At 48.2% G+C, this 17530-nt stretch overlaps 1 long non-coding RNA gene across 1 annotated transcript; it reads right to left on the bottom strand.

Annotated features, from left to right (window-relative positions):
* Positions 1–1297: 1297 nt before the first annotated feature.
* LOC139276940 (uncharacterized) lies at positions 1298–6449 on the bottom strand. The gene is made up of 2 exons (XR_011595998.1): positions 6173–6449; positions 1298–1504 (listed from the first exon to the last, which is right to left on the bottom strand). It is a non-coding gene; the product is annotated as an uncharacterized lncRNA (long non-coding RNA).
* Positions 6450–17530: the final 11081 nt, after the last annotated feature.

Below are 17530 nucleotides of genomic sequence, written 5' to 3'. Positions count from 1 at the left end.
GAAAACCATCCCTAATACACTCCAGGAAATCCTCCTCCACCGCATTGCTCCCAGTTTGGTTAGCCCAGTCAATATGTAGATTAAAGTTGCCCATGATAATTGCTGTACCTATATTGCACACATCCCTTATTTATTGTTTGATGCTGTCCCCAACCTCACTACTACTGCTTGGTGGTCTGTACACAACTCCCACTAGTGTTTTGTGCCCTTTGGAATTCCGCAGCTCCACCCATACCAATTCCACATCATCCAGGCTAATGTCCCTCCTTACTATTGTATTAATTTCCTCTTTAACCAGCAACGCTACCCCGCCTCCTTTTCCTTTCTGTCTATCCTTCCTAAATGTTGAATACCCCTGGATGTTGAATTCCCAGCCAGGATCCCATGTTTCCGCCTGCCAAAGGTGAACTGCTAGACATGATGTGGCAACCTATCCGTCAAAAAGACGATAAACCCAAAGCAAGGCAGGGCGGTTACACGCAGTCGGTGGTCCAGGGCCCCCATACTACAGCCCAATGTCCACGGGGACCACTAGGCCTCCCGCCACTTACCGAAAGTCTCAAGGCCATTGCGGCCATCCTGGGCTTGCCAGACCTCAGGGTCAGCACCCAAATCACTAAACCTAGCAGCACACGTGCCGCGGTAGACTCCCTACAGACCCGGCTATCCTGGGTGTTACGCAATCACTAGGCTGAATCACTCAGAATCGAGCCTTCCGCATGCCATCAGCAGAGAATGCACCATAAGTGCACGGCCCCTCCACGCGACATCAGAATAAGTGATGTAGACCATGTTCAGGGCCCCAGTCGGGCCGCTAGCACCGCATTAGCCAAGGAGGGGAATGGAGTGTATGTGACGAAAACGGAGTGTTTGATTGCGAAACCATGTACCGGGCTAACGAGTAAAGCAGTGGGACGAGACCAAGCGGCGAACGACAGATAACTAGGAACTACACTGTAAGGACCTGGCCCCTAGCAACCCACCAACACCATCAATTTCACTGTCAACCACAAGGACAAACCCACCATGTCAAGACTTCAACCCAGGCGATCGACCCGGGGGCACGGGGCGCCAGATTGCCTCAACTTGCAAATAACTTGCACAATAAGACTTTGGGGGGAGTGATGTTATGTATATATGTAGACTTTACCCAAATATAAGATTTGCCACCAGGGGGCACACCTGTGGGAGACCGGAGGGTCACCTGTGCACCCTGGGGCAAGCAGGTATAAAAGGTGACTCACCATGCTGCTTCCCCACTCTAGAGTCTGAAATAAAGAGACCACGGTCACAACAGTTTGAGCTTGCGATATAGTCCTGTGGATTTATTCTGAATGTAACAGCACACACTGCAGCCACGGTGTGCCGATGGTGGAGGGAGTGGATGTTGAAGGTAGTGGATGTGGTGGGCATTTTCTTTAGACATCTTGAACTGTGAGATGATTTTCTTCCCATGGCCCTTGGCAGGTCATGGCTTCAGCAAAGGAATTGCTACTCTTTCGACCTGAGAAGACAGAATGAGGAAGCTCACATGGTTACCGTTGGTTTCTTGTTTCATTCAAGACCAATAACTAGGCTCACTTTGTGCCAACCATTGGAACCTTTTGTTTTTCCATTCTCGCATTTAACCCAGTCTGCTGCCCCCACAGAGGCGCTACCAGCCCACGCGGTACTACAACAACAACAACCTGTATAATATCGTGCCTTTAACGTAGTGAAACGTTCTAAGGCGCTTCACGGGAGTATTATGAGATAAAAATTTGACCGAGCCACATAAGGAGAAATTAGAACAGGTGACCAAAAGCTTGGTCAAAGAGGTAGGTTTTAAGGAGCATCTTAAAGAAGGAGAGAGAGGTAGAGAGTGGGAGAGATTTAGGGAGGGAGTTCCAGAGCTTGGGGCCGTCAATGGTTGAGCGATTATAATCAGGGATGGTCAGGAGGGCAGAATTAGAGGAGCGCAGATATCTCGGGGGGTTGTGGAGCTGGAGGAGATTACAGAGATAGGGAGGGGCGAGGCCATGGAGGGATTTGAAAACAAGGATGAGAATTTTGAAACGAAGTGTTGCTTAACCGGGAGCCAATGTAGGTCTTTGAGCACAGGGGGTGATGGATGAGCGGGACTTGGTGTGAGTTAGGACATGGGCAGCCGAGTTTTGGATCACCTCTAGTTTACGTAGGGTAGAATGTGGGAGGCCAGCCAGGAGTGCGTTTGAATAATCAAGTCTAGAGGCAACAAAGCCATGGATGAGGGATTCAGCAGCGGATGAGCTGAGGCAAGGGCGGAGATAGTATGTGGACTATTGTGCGCCGTGGAGTCTGTACCTGATCCCTTTCACTTCCAATTCCATTCCCGACGGCACCTCCGACAGTGTAGCGCTCCCTCAGTACTGCCCCTCCGACAGTGTAGCGCTCCCTCAGTACTGCCCCTCCCGACAGTGCAGCACTCCCTCAGTACTGCCCCTCCGACAGTGTAGTGCTCCCTCAGTACTGCCCCTCCGACAGTGTAGCGCTCCCTCAGTACTGCCCCTCCCGACTGTGCAGTGCTCCCTCAGTACTGCCCCTCCGACAGTGTAGCGCTCCCTCAGTACTGCCCCTCCGACAGTGTAGCGCTCCCTCAGTACTGCCCCTCCGACAGTGCAACGGATGAGTGTTAGCATAGATATTGGGCTCCAGTATCTGGAGTGGGACTTGGACCCACAATCTTCTGACTCAGAGTGGAGGGAGAGGGTGAGTGCTGCCCACTGAGCCACTGCTGACACAATGCCATGCGATGGGTGCAAAGTAACACAGCTTGGCTCTCTGTCGTGGGTACCGTTCACCTCAAGCAAGCAAATGAGGAAAGATTGGATAGGCTGGTTTTTTTTTCTTAGGAACAGAGGCGGCTGAGGGGTATAAAATTATGAGGGGCCTGGATAGAGTGGATAGGAAAGACCTGTTTCCCTTAGCAGCGGGATCAACAACCAGGGTGCAGAGACTTAAAGTAATTGGTAGAAGGATTAGAGTGGATTTGAGGGAAAATGTTTTCACCCAAAGGATGGTGGGGGTCTGGAACTCTGGAACTCATTGCCTGAAAGAGTGGTGGAGACAGAAACCCTTATTGCATTTAAAACGTTCCTGGATGTGCACTTGAAGTGCTGTAACCTACAGGGTTACGGACCAAGAGCTGGAAAGTGGGATTAGGCTGGGTAGCTCTTTTACAGCTGACGCAGATACGATGGGCTCCTTCCATGCTGTAAATTTCTATGATTGTATGAAAGCCAGCGTATACGAGTACATGTGGCTTTAAATAGAGCGGTGCGACAGGGGAGCTGGCCGCGTGAATAATCCCAGAGCCCAGCCCCGCGATTCAGCTCATGTGAGCACTGGGAGCCAAAGCATCTGACGCAGCGTAACGCCAGCACAAGGGATTAAGCTGAAAATAATGACAGGCTGAAAGAAAAGACGGGGGGGGGGGAGTGGCGGGGGAGGGGTTTGTGCTGGGGGAGAAATCGCTGTATGAATTGCCGGACATAGTAAGTAAGAAACCACAAAGAACATTGGCATCACATGCATGCTACTTGTTCTTGTTTGTGCTGCTCGCAGTCTATCCACCCCGACATGGTCAACAGCCCGTGAAATGCTCCAGTAAACAGCCTTGGTGCCAGTTTGTTTTTCTGCTCTATCGAATCTAAGCTGGGTTGAGTTTATGCGATCGCACCTGGCCATAAAGACTTCCTGCTCCTGCCGCTGTCGGCAATCACGGGACCGAGCTTGGAGCGGGCGCCTGTGATCGCCCTACTGGCAAAGATCCCGCTGTGTTTTAACCCGTCGCAATTCACCAGTGAAGGGCGGTCACAGGCTGGTGCTAGGGTGACATTTCCTTGTGAGGGTGTTTAATTTTCTTCCTGAGGCTCACTGGGGTGTGCGATCCCCGAGTACAGGGGTCACCTGTGGCTCGTTTCACCGCGCTCCAGGTCTGACCCTAAAAAGAACGACTCCCATTTCTATAGCGCCTTTCAACCACCTCAGGATGTTCCAAAGCGCTTCACAGCCAATGAAGTACTTTTTTGGAGTGTGGACTCTGTTGCAATGTGGGAAACGCGACAGCCAATTTGCACTCAGCAAGCTCCCACAAACAGCATTGTGTTAATGACCCAGATAACGTGTTTTAGTGATGTTGATTCGGGGATAAATATTGGGCCCCATGACACCGGGGATAACTCCCCCGCTCTTCTTCAAAATGGTGCCTTGGGATCTTTTACATCCGCCTGAGAGAGCAGACGGGGCCACGGTTTAACATCTTATCAGAAAGACGGCACCTCCGACAGTGCAGTGCTCCCTCAGTACTGCACCTCCGACAGTGCAGCAATCCCTCAGTACTGCCCCTCCGACAGTGCAGCACTCCCTCAGTACTGCCACTCCGACAGTGCAGCACTCCCTCAGTACTGCCCCTCCGACAGTGCAGCACTCCCTCAGTACTGCCCCTCCGACAGTGCAGCACTCCCTCAGTACTGCCCCTCCGACAGTGCAGCACTCCCTCAGTACTGCCCCTCCGACAGTGCAGCGCTCCCTCAGTACTGCCCCTCCGACAGTGCAGCACTCCCTCAGTACTGCCCCTCCGACAGTGCAGCGCTCCCTCAGTACTGCCACTCCGACAGTGCAGCACTCCCTCAGTACTGCCCCTCCGACAGTGCAGCACTCCCTCAGTACTGCCCCTCCGACAGTGCAGCACTCCCTCAGTACTGCCCCTCCGACAGTGCAGCACTCCCTCAGTACTGCCCCTCCGATAGTGCAGCGCTCCCTCAGTACTGCCCCTCCAACAGTGCAGCACTTCCTCACTACTGCCCCTCCAACAGTGCAGCACTTCCTCACTACTGCCCCTCCGACAGTGCAGCACTCCCTCAGTACTGCCCCTCCGACAGTGCAGCACTTCCTCACTACTGCCCCTCCGACAGTGCAGCACTTCCTCACTACTGCCCCTCTGACAGTGCAGCACTCCCTCAGTACTGCTGCTCCGACAGTGCAGCGCTCCCTCACTACTGCCCCTCCGACAGTGCAGCACTTCCTCACTACTGCCCCTCCGACAGTGCGACACTCCCTCAGTACTGCCCCTCCAACAGTGCAGCACTCCCTCAGTACTGCCCCTCCAACAGTGCAGCACTCCCTCAGTACTGCCCCTCCGACAGTGCAGCACTCCCTCAGTACTGCTGCTCCGACAGTGCAGCACTCCCTCAGTACTGCCCCTCCGACAGTGCAGCACTCCCTCAGTACTGCTGCTCCGGCAGTGCAGCACTCCCTCAGTACTGCTGCTCCGACAGTGCAGCACTCCCTCAGTACTGCTGCTCCGGCAGTGCAGCACTCCCTCAGTACTGCCCCTCCGACAGTGCAGCACTCCCTCAGTACTGCTGCTCCGACAGTGCAGCACTCCCTCAGTACTGCCCCTCCAACTGTGCAGCACTCCCTCAGTACTGCTGCTCCGACAGTGCAGCACTCCATCACTACTGCCCCTCCGACAGTGCAGCACTCCCTCAGTACTGCCCCTCCAACAGTGCAGCACTCCCTCAGTACTGTTGCTCCGATAGTGCAGCACTCCCTCAGTACTGCCCCTCCGACAGTGCAGCACTTCCTCATTACTGCCCCTCCGACAGTGCAGCACTCCCTCACTACTGCCCCTCCGACAGTGCAGCACTCCCTCAGTACTGCTGCTCCGACAGTGCAGCACTCCCTCAGTACTGCCCCTCCAACAGTGCAGCACTCCCTCAGTACTGCCCCTCCGACAGTGCAGCACTCCCTCAGTACTGCTGCTCCGGCAGTGCAGCACTCCCTCAGTACTGCTGCTCCGACAGTGCAGCACTCCCTCAGTACTGCCCCTCCGACAGTGCAGCACTCCCTCAGTACTGCTGCTCCGACAGTGCAGCACTCCCTCAGTACTGCTGCTCCGACAGTGCAGCACTCCCTCAGTACTGCCCCTCCGACAGTGCAGCACTCCCTCAGTACTGCTGCTCCGACAGTGCAGCACTCCCTCAGTACTGCCCCTCCGATAGTGCAGCACTTCCTCATTACTGCCCCTCCGACAGTGCAGCACTCCCTCAGTACTGCCCTTCTGACAGTGCAGCACTCCCTCAGTACTGCACTGGAGTGCCAACCTGGATTTTTGCGCTCGTGGTTGTGGAGTGGGATTTGAACCCCGTACCTTCTAATGATGAGGCGAGAATGAGTTGCCCACTGGTTCAGCCATGGTGCGGCGCTGATCGCTGGGCCTTGGTTCAAGCCTGGGATCCTCGGTCGCACACGGCCCCTGGACAATGCCACATTTCAGCTTGATTTGTGCTGCGTTAGCAAGCCCAGGAGGGAGGATTTGTGGAGCACTGAGTGCTGGTGCGCTGATTGACGAGGAGTCAGAAAGCAGGCAACAACCAAGGCTGGATATAGTTTCTCATTTGGCTGTAACTATAGCTCCCTTAAAAAGCTTGGAAAGAAATTCTACCGACACGATATTGCAAAGCAGGAAGCAGTCTGTCTCTGTGTGTATTGTGCATGACACTTAGCTCATTATCTATTTGACTTTTAGAAACAATTAATGAATTAAAGGACAGAGTGTTCCAATTTCACAGGATATAATCCTGTGGGCTTTCTTTTGGTGAAGTGCGTTGAACTTATTTTGAACAAATGCTGTCAGGGCAGTCAACATTGTGGGGACAACAAACAAATTAACGTTTCTGGCACCGACTCCGCTGAGAGACACACAATCTTTTCTTTCAATTCCTTCTTGGGATGTGGGCAGTGCTGGCAAGGCCAGCATTTATTGCCCATCCCTGAGTTGAACCGAGAAGGTGGGGGGTGCGAACCGCCTGCTCAGCCCTCTGGGAGCGGGTTTGGTGCAAACAGTGTATCTAAGGAAGTTGAGAGTCAAACACGCTGGTGTGGGGACTGGAGTCACCTATAGGCCCAGAGCGGGTAAGGACGGCAGGTTTCCTTCCCTAAAGGGGCATCAGTGAACCCATTCGGTTTTCAGGGTAATTTTTATCGGTTTTTTACTTCCAGATCTTTTAAACGGAATTCCAAATTCTCAAACTGCCACGGTGGGAATTGAGTTCATGTTGGATATGTTTTTGGACTCTAGGGGAATCGAGGGATATAGGGACAGTGCAGAAAAGTGGAAGATCAGCCATGAACTTATTGAACGGCGGAGCAGGCTCGAGGGGCCGAACGGCCGACTCCTGCTCCTAATTCTTATGTTCTATGTTTCCCACATTACAACAGTGACTACACTCCAAATGTACTTCACTGGCTGTCAAGTGCTTTAACACTTTGGTCCTGACAGACACTATATGAATCCAAGTCTTTCTTTCTTTTTTTTTCTATCCGATTTGATTTCCAGTGACAGAACCATCATAGCAGCAAACCGGTCAATCCACCACTGAAGGTGAACACGTCTCTCCACAAAACACTCAGCACTCTTTTTGTTGCTGGCTTTGATTGAGGGTAATTGTTGGCCCAGGACACCAGGGAGAGAACTCCACTGCTCGTCTTCAAAAGTGTACCACAAAATCTTTTACATCCACCTGAGAGGGCAGACGGGGCCTCGGTTTGACATGTCATTTGAAAGATGTCACCTATGACAGTGCAGCACGCCCTCAGTACTACCCCTCCGACAGTGCAGCACTCCCTCAGTACTGCCCCTCTGACAGAGCAGCAGTCCTTTAGTACTGCCCCTCCGACAGTGCGGTGCTCCCTCAGTACTGCCCCTCCGACAGTGCCGCACTCCCTCAGTACTGCCCCTCCAACAGTGCAGCACTCCCTCAGTACTGACCATCCGACAGTGCAGCACTCCCTCAATACTGCCTCTCCGATAGTGCAGCACTCCCTCAGTACTGCCCCTCCAACAGTGCAGCACTCCCTCAGTACTGCCCCTCCGACAGTGCAGCGCTCCCTCAGTACTGCCTCTCTGATAGTGCAGCACTCCCTCAGTACTGCCCCTCCAACAGTGCAGCACTCCCTCAGTACTGCCCCTCCAACAGTGCGGCACTCCCTCAGTACTACCCCTCCGACAGTGCGGCACTCCCTCAGTGCTATCCCTCCGACAGCACGGCACTCCCTCAGTACTGCCCCTCGACAGTGCGGCGCTCCCACAGTGCGGCGCTCCCACAGTGCTGCCCCTCCGACAGCGCGGCACTCCCTCAGTACTGCCCCTCCGACAGTGCGGCACTCCCTCAGTGCTACCCCTCCGACAGCGCGGCACTCCCTCAGTATTGCACTGTGAGTGTCAGCCTGAATTTTTGTGCTCAAGTCTCTGGAGTGGGACTTGAGCCCACAACTCTGATTCAGAGGTGAGAGAGGGAGAGAGAGAGAGAGAGAGGTTTTTGGAGGTGAGTGCATGGGAAACAGTTGTGGACATATTACCTCATCCAACCTCCCCGTCTTCCAATAACTAGGAGACGTAGCAACTCATTCTCCCCTCACTCAGGGAATGAATATTCTGACTAGCCTGCTGGGTCTTCGCAAACTCCGCAAATATTGCCAATTATTCTTTAGCTCAGTTGTTGGGATCAAATTAACTAACTTGATTGAGTTCTTTGATGAAGTAACGGAGAGGGTTGATGAGGGTGGTGCGGTCGATGTTGTGTATCGGGACTTCCAAAAGACGTTTGACAAATTACCACAAAATAGACAAAACTAAAGCCATTGGATTAAAGGGACAGTGGCAGCGTGGATTGAAATTGGCTACAGGTTATCAGAGAATAGTGGTGGACGGTTGCTTTTCAGACCGGAGGGAGGGATATAGTGGTGTTCCCCAGGGGCCGGTATTGGGACCACTGCTCCTTTTAAAATATACTAATGATCTGGACTTAGGATAACAGGCATAATTTCATGGTTTGTAGATGACACAAAACTCAGAAATGTAGTAAACAGTGAGGAGGACACAGACAGACTGGTGAAATGGGCGGACACGTGGCAGATGGAATTTAACGCAGAGAAGTGTGAAATGATACATTTTGATAGGAAGAATGAGGAGAGACAATATAAACTAAATGGTACAATTTTAAATGGGGTGCAGGAACAGAGAGACTTGGGGGTGTATGTACACAAATCATTGAAATTGGCAGGGCAGGTTGAGAAGGCTGTTCAAAAGCATACAGGATCATAAGAACATAAGAACATAAGAAATAGGAGCAGGAGCAGACCACCTGGCCCCTCAAGCCTGCTCTGCCATTCAATAAGATCATGGCTGGTCTGATCATGGAACCAGCTCCACTTCCCTGCCCGCTCCCTATAAACCTTTACTCCCTTATCGTTCAAAAATCTGTCTATCTCCACCTTAAATATATTCAATGATCCAGCCTCCACAGCTCTCTGGGGCAGAGAATTCCACAGATTTACAACTCTCTGAAAGAAGAAATTCCACCTCATCTCAGTTTTAAATGTTTTCCTTGGCTTTATTAACAGAGGAATAGAGTACAAAAGCAAGGACATTATACTTGTAATGTATTTGCTTCATGGGTTCTTAAAAATTCATAGCAACACATTGCTATTAAGAACTAGTTGGTTTATTATCAAAGGTTTAACAATCACACTACATATTACCAGTTCATCCACTAGGCTCACAACTGCATACCTCATCGTGGATGACCTAGACCCAACGGGCTGGGCGTTTATTGAGTCTTGTCAACATCACGTGACTGGCTAAACCACTCACAATGCAACAGCTCTACAACTATTTTGTTGTATTATTAAAGGGGCACTAAAACCGACAATTTAAACAAATTAAACTTTAAACTTTAAACGGTCAAATTCAAATTTGGTTGCCGGGGGTGATGATGCACTCCAGTCCTTCCGATGCCCACCTCTCGCGGAAGGCCGTGAGCGTATCGGTGGACACCGCGTGCTCTATCTCCAAGGACACCCTGGCTCGGATCTAACTGCGGAAGATAGGCAGGCAGTTGGGCTGAACGACCCCCTCGACCACCCGCTGCCTGGACCGGCTGATGGCCGTGCCCAGGAGCAGTCCGACGAGGAGGCCCACGGACCTACCCGCTCCCCTCCGTACAGGGTGCCCAAAGATCAGGAGTGTGGGACTGAAGTGCAACCAGAATTTGAGGAGCAGCCCCTTCAAATAATGGAACAGGGGCTGCAACCTCGTGCATTCAGTAAAAACATGGAACACGAACTCTTCCAGATCGCAGAAATTGCAGGCGGCCTGGGAACCCGTGAACCGACTTAAAAACTTATTGCACGGGACTGCTCCGTGCACCACCCTCCAGACCAAGTCCCCAATAAATAGGGGGAGGACTCCCGCATAGAGTGCACTCCATCGGGGACCCCGTCTCCTCCGGATGGCAAGATGGTACGCCATGGCGTGGCAACAGCTCTACGACTCTTTTGGTTGGTTGCAAATTAACTCAAGTGCCCCCCTGATCTGGGGGAACACTCCAACCATTTTTCAAGGCCCTTTTTTTCCTTTTTTTGTTTTTTTTGTTTTGTTTTGGGTTTTTTTGGGTTTTTTGGGCACTAAATTCATACATTTTACAAGTGCCTCCTATAAAAGGGGAGGGGGACACTAAAACCGGCAATTAAAACAAATTAAACTTTAAAACATATAAAATCAAATTAAAATTTGGTTGCCGGGGGTAACGATACACTCCAGTCCCTCCGGTGCCCACCTCTCACGGAAGGCTGCGAGCGTACCGGTGGACACCGCGTGCTCCATCTCCAGGGACACCCTGGCCCGGATGTAAGCGCGGAAGAAAAGCAGCCAGTCGGGCTGAACGACCCCTTCGACCGCCCGCTGCCTGGACTGGCTGATGGCACCCTTGGCCGTGCCCAGGAGCAGTCCTACGAGGAGGCCCTCGGACCTACCCGCTCCCCTCCGCACAGGGTGCCCAGAGATCAGGAGTGTGGGATTGAAGTGCAACCAGAAATTGAGGAACAGCCCCTTTAAATAATAAAACAGGGGCTGCAACCTCGTACATTCAATAAAAATGTGGAACACGGACTCCTCCAGACCGCAGAAATTGCAGGTGGCCTGGGAGCCCGTGAACCGACTTAAAAATTTGTTGCATGGGACTTCTCCGTGCACCACCCTCCATGCCAAGTCTCCAATAAATAGTGGGAGGACTCCCGCATAGAGTGCACTCCATCGGGGACCCCTCCGGATGGCAAGATGGTGCGCCATGGTGCGCCAACAGCTCTACAAACCTGTGAGCATACTCACAGGTGCATTCATTACAATATTAAAACACTGGTTAGGCCCCAGCTGGAGTATTGTGTCCAATTCTGGGCACCGCAATTTAAGATGTATGTCAAGGCCTTGGAGAGGGTGCAGAGGAGATTTACTAGAATGGTTCCAGGGACGAGGGACTTCAGTCTTTTGGATAGTCTGGAGAAGCTGGTGTTGTTCTCCTGAGAGCAGAGAATGTTAAGGGAGATTTGATACACGTGTTCAAATTTTGATAGAGTAAATAAGGAGAAACTGTTTCCACTGGCAGGAGGATCGGTAATCAGAGGACACAGATTTAAGGTATTTGGCAAAAGAACCGGAGGAGAGATGAGGAGTGATTCCTTTACACAGCGAGTTGCTGTGATTTGGAAAGCGTTGCCTGAAAGGGCGGTAGATAAATACTTGCAGGGAAAGTTTTTTTGAAGTTATGAGAAAAGAGCGGGTAAGTGGGATTACTGGATAGATTGGCCGATTAGAGACCAAAAAGGAGACATATGCATGGCTGAGTCATTAAATGAGTACTTTGATCTGTCTTCACCAAGGAAGAAGATGCTGCCAAAATCATAGTGAACGAGGAGGTAGTTGAGATATTGGATGGGATAAAAATTGATAAAGAGGAGGTACTAGAGAGGCTGACTGTACTTAAAGTAGATAAATCACCAGGACCGGATGGGATGCCTCCTAGGATGCTAGGGAAGTAAAGGTGGAAATTGCGGAGATACTGGCCTTAATCTTCCAATCCTCCTCAGATACAGGGATGGTGCCAGAAGACTGGAGAATTTGTTCAAAAAAGGGTGTAAGGATAAACCCAGCAACTACAGGCCAGTCAGTTTAACCTCGGTGGTTGGGAAGCTTTTAGAAACAGTAATCAGGGACAAAATTAACAGTCACTTGGACAAGTGTGGACTCATTTAGCAAAACCAGCATGGATTTGTTAAAGGCAAATCGTATTTAACTAACTTGATTGAGTTTTTTGATGAGGTAACAGAAAGGGTTGATGAGGGTAATATGGTTTACATGGATTTCCAAAAGGTGTTTGATAAAGTGCCACATAATAGACTTGCCAGCAAAGTTGAAGCTCATGGAATAAAAGGAACAGTGGCAGCCTGGATATGAAATTGGCTCAGGGACAGGAAACAGAGAGTAGTGGTGAACGGTTGTTTTTTGGACTGGAGGAAGGTATACAGTGGTGTTCCCCAGGGGTCGGTTCTAGGACCACCGCTTTTCTTGATATATATCAATGACTTGGATGTGGGTGTACAGGGCACTATTTCAAAATTTGCAGATGACACAAAACTTGGAAGTATAGTGAACAGTGAGGAGGATAGTGATAGACTTCAAGAGGACAGAGACAGGCTGGTGGAATGGGCAAACATGTGGCAGATGAAATTTAACACAGAAAAGTGTGAAGTGATTCATTTTAGTGGAAAGAATAAGGAGAGGACATATAAACTAAAGGGTACTCTAATATATATACCTCCACTCAGTGGACCACTGTGGTATTGCAGCCATTGCTGTTTACAACAAAATAGAGAGCAGGTCACCTGACTGGCTTCCTGAAGTTATCAGCCATCTTAGAGCATGTGTGTTTGTGAGGTCGTACCGAAAACATAACATTGGCGACGGAGAATGGGATAACCGGATAACCTAGCTGAAATTTTTGTTGGTGGATGATTAAGCCAACTGACAGAGCGACTTCTCTGTTTTGATTAACTGCTAAAAATCCAAGGTAAATTGCAAGCACACTTCACTAAACTGCCAGTGTCCAGATGGCCACACCTATGGGAATAATAGGGCTCTTGGGGGAGTTTCAACGTGACAGTGAAAGTTTCGGAGTGTATGTGGAGTGGCTAAAAATGCTTTTTACCACAAATAGTATCATCGAAGACCCCGATGGTGAAAACCATAACCGGGTGGTGTTGGAAAGAAAGTGGGCTATTTTCTTAACTGAAGCAGGGCCTGAGGTGTATGAAACCCTGAAAAATTTGCTTGTGCCTGTCAATCCAAAGGACACATTACTTAAGCAGAAACAGTATTACAATCCTGAGCCCCTGGAAATTGATGAAAGTTATCGTTTCAGAATACGAGATTAGTTAGCCAGCGAAAGTATCAGTGAGTACATTGTAGAATTAAAAAAGCTATCTATTCACTGTAATTTCAGAAACTTTCAGAACCGAGCATTGAGTGACTGCTTTGTTTGTGGAATGAAAAATTATGTGATCAGAAGAAAGTTATTGACAACTCTAACTTGACTTTTGATTTAGCTTGTCAGACAGCTATGTCAATGGACATGGCCGACCAATATTTCCGAGAATTTTGTACCATTTCCAGTCGTCAGACAACTGAGGTGAATCGCCTGCAGGTTAAAAGTAAAAGGCAGTTGGGCCTCAAGGTCTCAGCAACTGGTAATGGTAAAAGAGCATTGAATTCATACTATCGGTGCCTGGGAAAACACATTGCTCAAAGTTGTCCTTATGTGAAGGCAGCGGGTTTCTTCTGCAGGAAAACTGGGCATCTTGCGAAGGCATGTCGACTGAAGAGTAAACCAACTTTCAAAACTATAATTAGAAATCCCCAGAGACTACATAGCATGGAAGAAAAACAACAGGGCGAGGAGGTTTTAGAACTACACATCATCAGGAGCTCGAGGTTAACTTACAGCGATTCGAAAAGTATCATAATCAATGTATATGTTGCAGGAATCAAGATACCCATAGAAATCGACACTGGTGCATCCGTGACCGTAGTACCGGAATCGCTATACCTTGACAATTTGCATGATTTCCATTGGAGAAATCCAAGATAAAGCTGTGAGGCTACTCGGGAGAGAACATTCCTGTAGTAGGTCGTATCACCATACTGGTGAAATACCAGGATCAAGTTCAGAGCTTGCCTCTATTAGTAGTGGCAGGAGACAAGCCTGCCTTACTCGGAAGAAATTGGTTGGGATCACTGAAGCTGGATTGGAGTGAGATTTTTTTGTGTTGAAATGAGATTTGCATCAAAGGAGGATGTCATCAAAAAGTATCTGAAGGTGTTCTGCGAAACAGGCAGTCCGATCCAAAGCTTCAGGCGAGTGTCAGGGTATAGAAGGATGCTAGACTAGTTTACTGCATGCCACGTCCTGTACCCATATGCACTCAAGGAAAAAGTTGAGCAAGAACTCAATAGACTAGAGCCTGAGAACATTATCTCTAAGATAGATCTATGTAATTGGGCTACACCCATTGTTGTTGTATCTAAGTCCAATGGTAAGGTAAGGTTGTGTGGTGATTATAAAGTAACCGTAAACCAGATTCTCGAGGGTAATCTCCCCAATACATTGCCAAATGTAGAAGATTTGTTCACAACACTGACAGGTGGTCAGATCTTCTCAAAGTTGGATCTTACGAAGGCCTACTTACAATTTGAACTAGATGAGGAGTCCAAGTCATGCTTGATGATAAATACTCATCTCGGCCTGTATCAATTTAATAGGCTACCATTTGGAGTGTCTTCCACCCCTGCCATATTCCAAGGGGTGATGAACCAGATTTTGCAAGGTATTGAAGGGGTAGTATGTTATTTAGATGACATATTCATTTCAGCACCAAACAGGCAAATTCATCATAACATATTGAATGAAGTGCTCAAAATAGCTAGAGAAGCAGAGTACGAGTGACTGCTCGCAAGTGTGAGTTATTTCACAACTCAGTGGCGTACAGAGTAGGCAAAGATGGTTTACATCCAACCAAGGGAAAGCAGGATGCAATCAGCAATACACTCACTCCCAAGAATGTCATTGAACTTCGATCATTTTTGGGTCTTTTGAACTATTATGGGAAGTTCCTACCAAATTTGGCTACAGTGTTACATCCACTGAATGAACTATTGAAAAAACAGGTCCATTGGAAGTGGTCAGAAGAATGCAATATAGCATTCAAGGAGTATAAAAGCAAATTGGTAGAGAGCACCATGTTAGTTTACTATGACGTATCTAAGGAGATCAAGCTAGCATGTGATGCCTCTCCGTATGGAGTTGGGGCAGTAATCTCTCATGTATCACGTAGTGGGAAGGCGAGACCAATTGCTTTTGTTTCACGCACTCTCAGTGCAAGTGAGTGTAATTATGCGCAAATCGAAAGGGAAGCTTTGATTTTAATTATTGGGGTCAAGCAATTCCACAAATACTTGTATGGCTGTAAGTTTACCATCATTACGGACCATAAGCCCCTGACAGCAATCCTCCATCCAAAGTCCCCAGTTCCAATATTAGCTGCAGCCCGAATGCAGAGATGGGCTTTGATTTTGGCAACATATACATATGATATTGATATACAAACGATCAGCTGATCACAGTAATGCTGATGCTATGTCTAGATTGCTTTCCCCATCACAAGTTACACCCGATAGGGAAGAAGTGTTCTATTTTTCATACATTGATGAACTGCCAGTCACAGTTGAAGAGATTGGTAGATTAACCAAGCATAATCCAAAGGTGTATGATTATATTGCAAATGGCTGGCCAAACCAGGTAACAGACAAAGATATTCATCCATTCTTCATTTATAGGAATGAATTATCAGTCTATAAAGATTGTATCATGTGCGGTACAAGGGTGGTAAGACCAAATAAATTCAGGTCCAAATTATTCGGAGATCTTCATGACCAGCACCTGGGAATGTGCTTGACCAAGAGTTTTGCATGCAGTTACATATGGTGGCCAGGTCTTGATAAAGATATAGAGTATGTCATCAGTCAGTGTATGACATGTCAATCGGTAAGCAAGAAACCACCATCAGTACCATTACAGTCATGGAAATGGCCTCCCAGGGTGTGGCAAAGGTTACATATCAATTTTGCTGAGCTAGAAGGACAACAATTATACATTGTGATTGATAGCCATTTGAAGTGGGTCGATTTCTTTCCAATTCGGAAAATAACAACAAGTAAAACATTAGACATTTTGCAAAGATTATTTTCTTCAATTGGCCTCCCAGAAGAAATTGTTTCTGATAATGGACCACAATTTCATTCAGAAGAATTTGTACAGTTCACGAGCAAAAATAGCGTGAAACATACCAAGGTTCCACCGTATTACTCTGCTTCAAATGGTGCAGCAGAGCGCACAGTGCACATTGTAAAACATGCCCTCATCAAACAGATGTTGGATCCAAATCCAAAGAAATGACAGTTGTCACTGGACCACAAATTGGCTAATTTTCTAATTACAGATCGTAATACTCCTCATATAACTACTGGTAGAACACCAGCAGAGTTGTTTCACAAACGACAGCTACGAACCAGATTCTCGTTGTTAAAGCCAAACTTGGCACAGTCCGTAGAAGAGAAACAATTAAGACAGAATGAGAATCATGAGAGAGGTAGAGTAAAAGAGAGAAGTGTGAAATTAAATCAGAAGGTGAGAGTGAAGAACTATCACCATAAGTGGTTAAAGTGGTTACCAGGAAGAGTAGTGAAGATATGTGGTCCTCGCACATATTTGGTAAAGATGTTTGATCATATTTTACCTACAGACGTGGAAGGAGTTGGAGGTTGGAATGATTCGATTATTTCTGACTCATCAGATAGTTTTGATACAAGTAAAGTACCAGTAGCATATCCTACATCAAATGTACTGGAAACAAATCCATGAGAAAGTCAGAATTTAAGTCTGAGTCCACGTCAAGCTGACAAGCAGTCTGAAGATGTAGAGAGTCAAAATGTAGATCAAGGGCATCCCTTGGAGGAAAACTTTCCTCAGGCTCAGCCTAGAATGAGTCTAAGTTCGACACCTGGTTTGGAAGGTTCTGTTCAAGAGCGAAGGTATTCTTTTCGAAACAGAAAACCAGTGGTTAAGGTTGATTTGTAAATATGGCAAAATAAGTCCATATCTTTTGTTATATATAACCATACAAGTTATGTATGATGATATTTGTTATAATTATTTCTTCATTAAAGAGGGAGAAGTGAAATATATATAGCTCCACCCAGTGGACTACTGTGGCTATGCAGCCATTGCTGTTTACACCAATAAAGAGGGAATCACCTGACTGGCTTCCTGAAGTTATCAGCCATCTTACAGCCTGTGTGTTTGTGCCGAAAACATAACAGGTACAATCCTAAAGTCAGGCACCAACTGGCGTTAAGTAAACAATCTCTGGTCTGGGACATGGTGAAATGTCACATTGGGGAGTAGGAAGGACTACTCTTCTAAGCTTGGAATCACTGCCCACTGTTCAGTCAGTGTAGAGGGAGCTTTACTCTGTATCTAACCTGTGCTGTACCTGTTCCTGGGAGTGTGCAAATGGGATATTGGGCACTTGAAATGCACGGCGCTCTATTCTTCAACCT

The sequence above is a fragment of the Pristiophorus japonicus genome, chromosome 12 (genome assembly GCF_044704955.1).
Source record: "Pristiophorus japonicus isolate sPriJap1 chromosome 12, sPriJap1.hap1, whole genome shotgun sequence".
NCBI classification, from domain to species: domain Eukaryota; kingdom Metazoa; phylum Chordata; class Chondrichthyes; family Pristiophoridae; genus Pristiophorus; species Pristiophorus japonicus.
The sequence above is the reverse complement of the archived record's forward strand: the minus strand, read 5'-3'. Positions and strand labels throughout refer to the sequence as shown.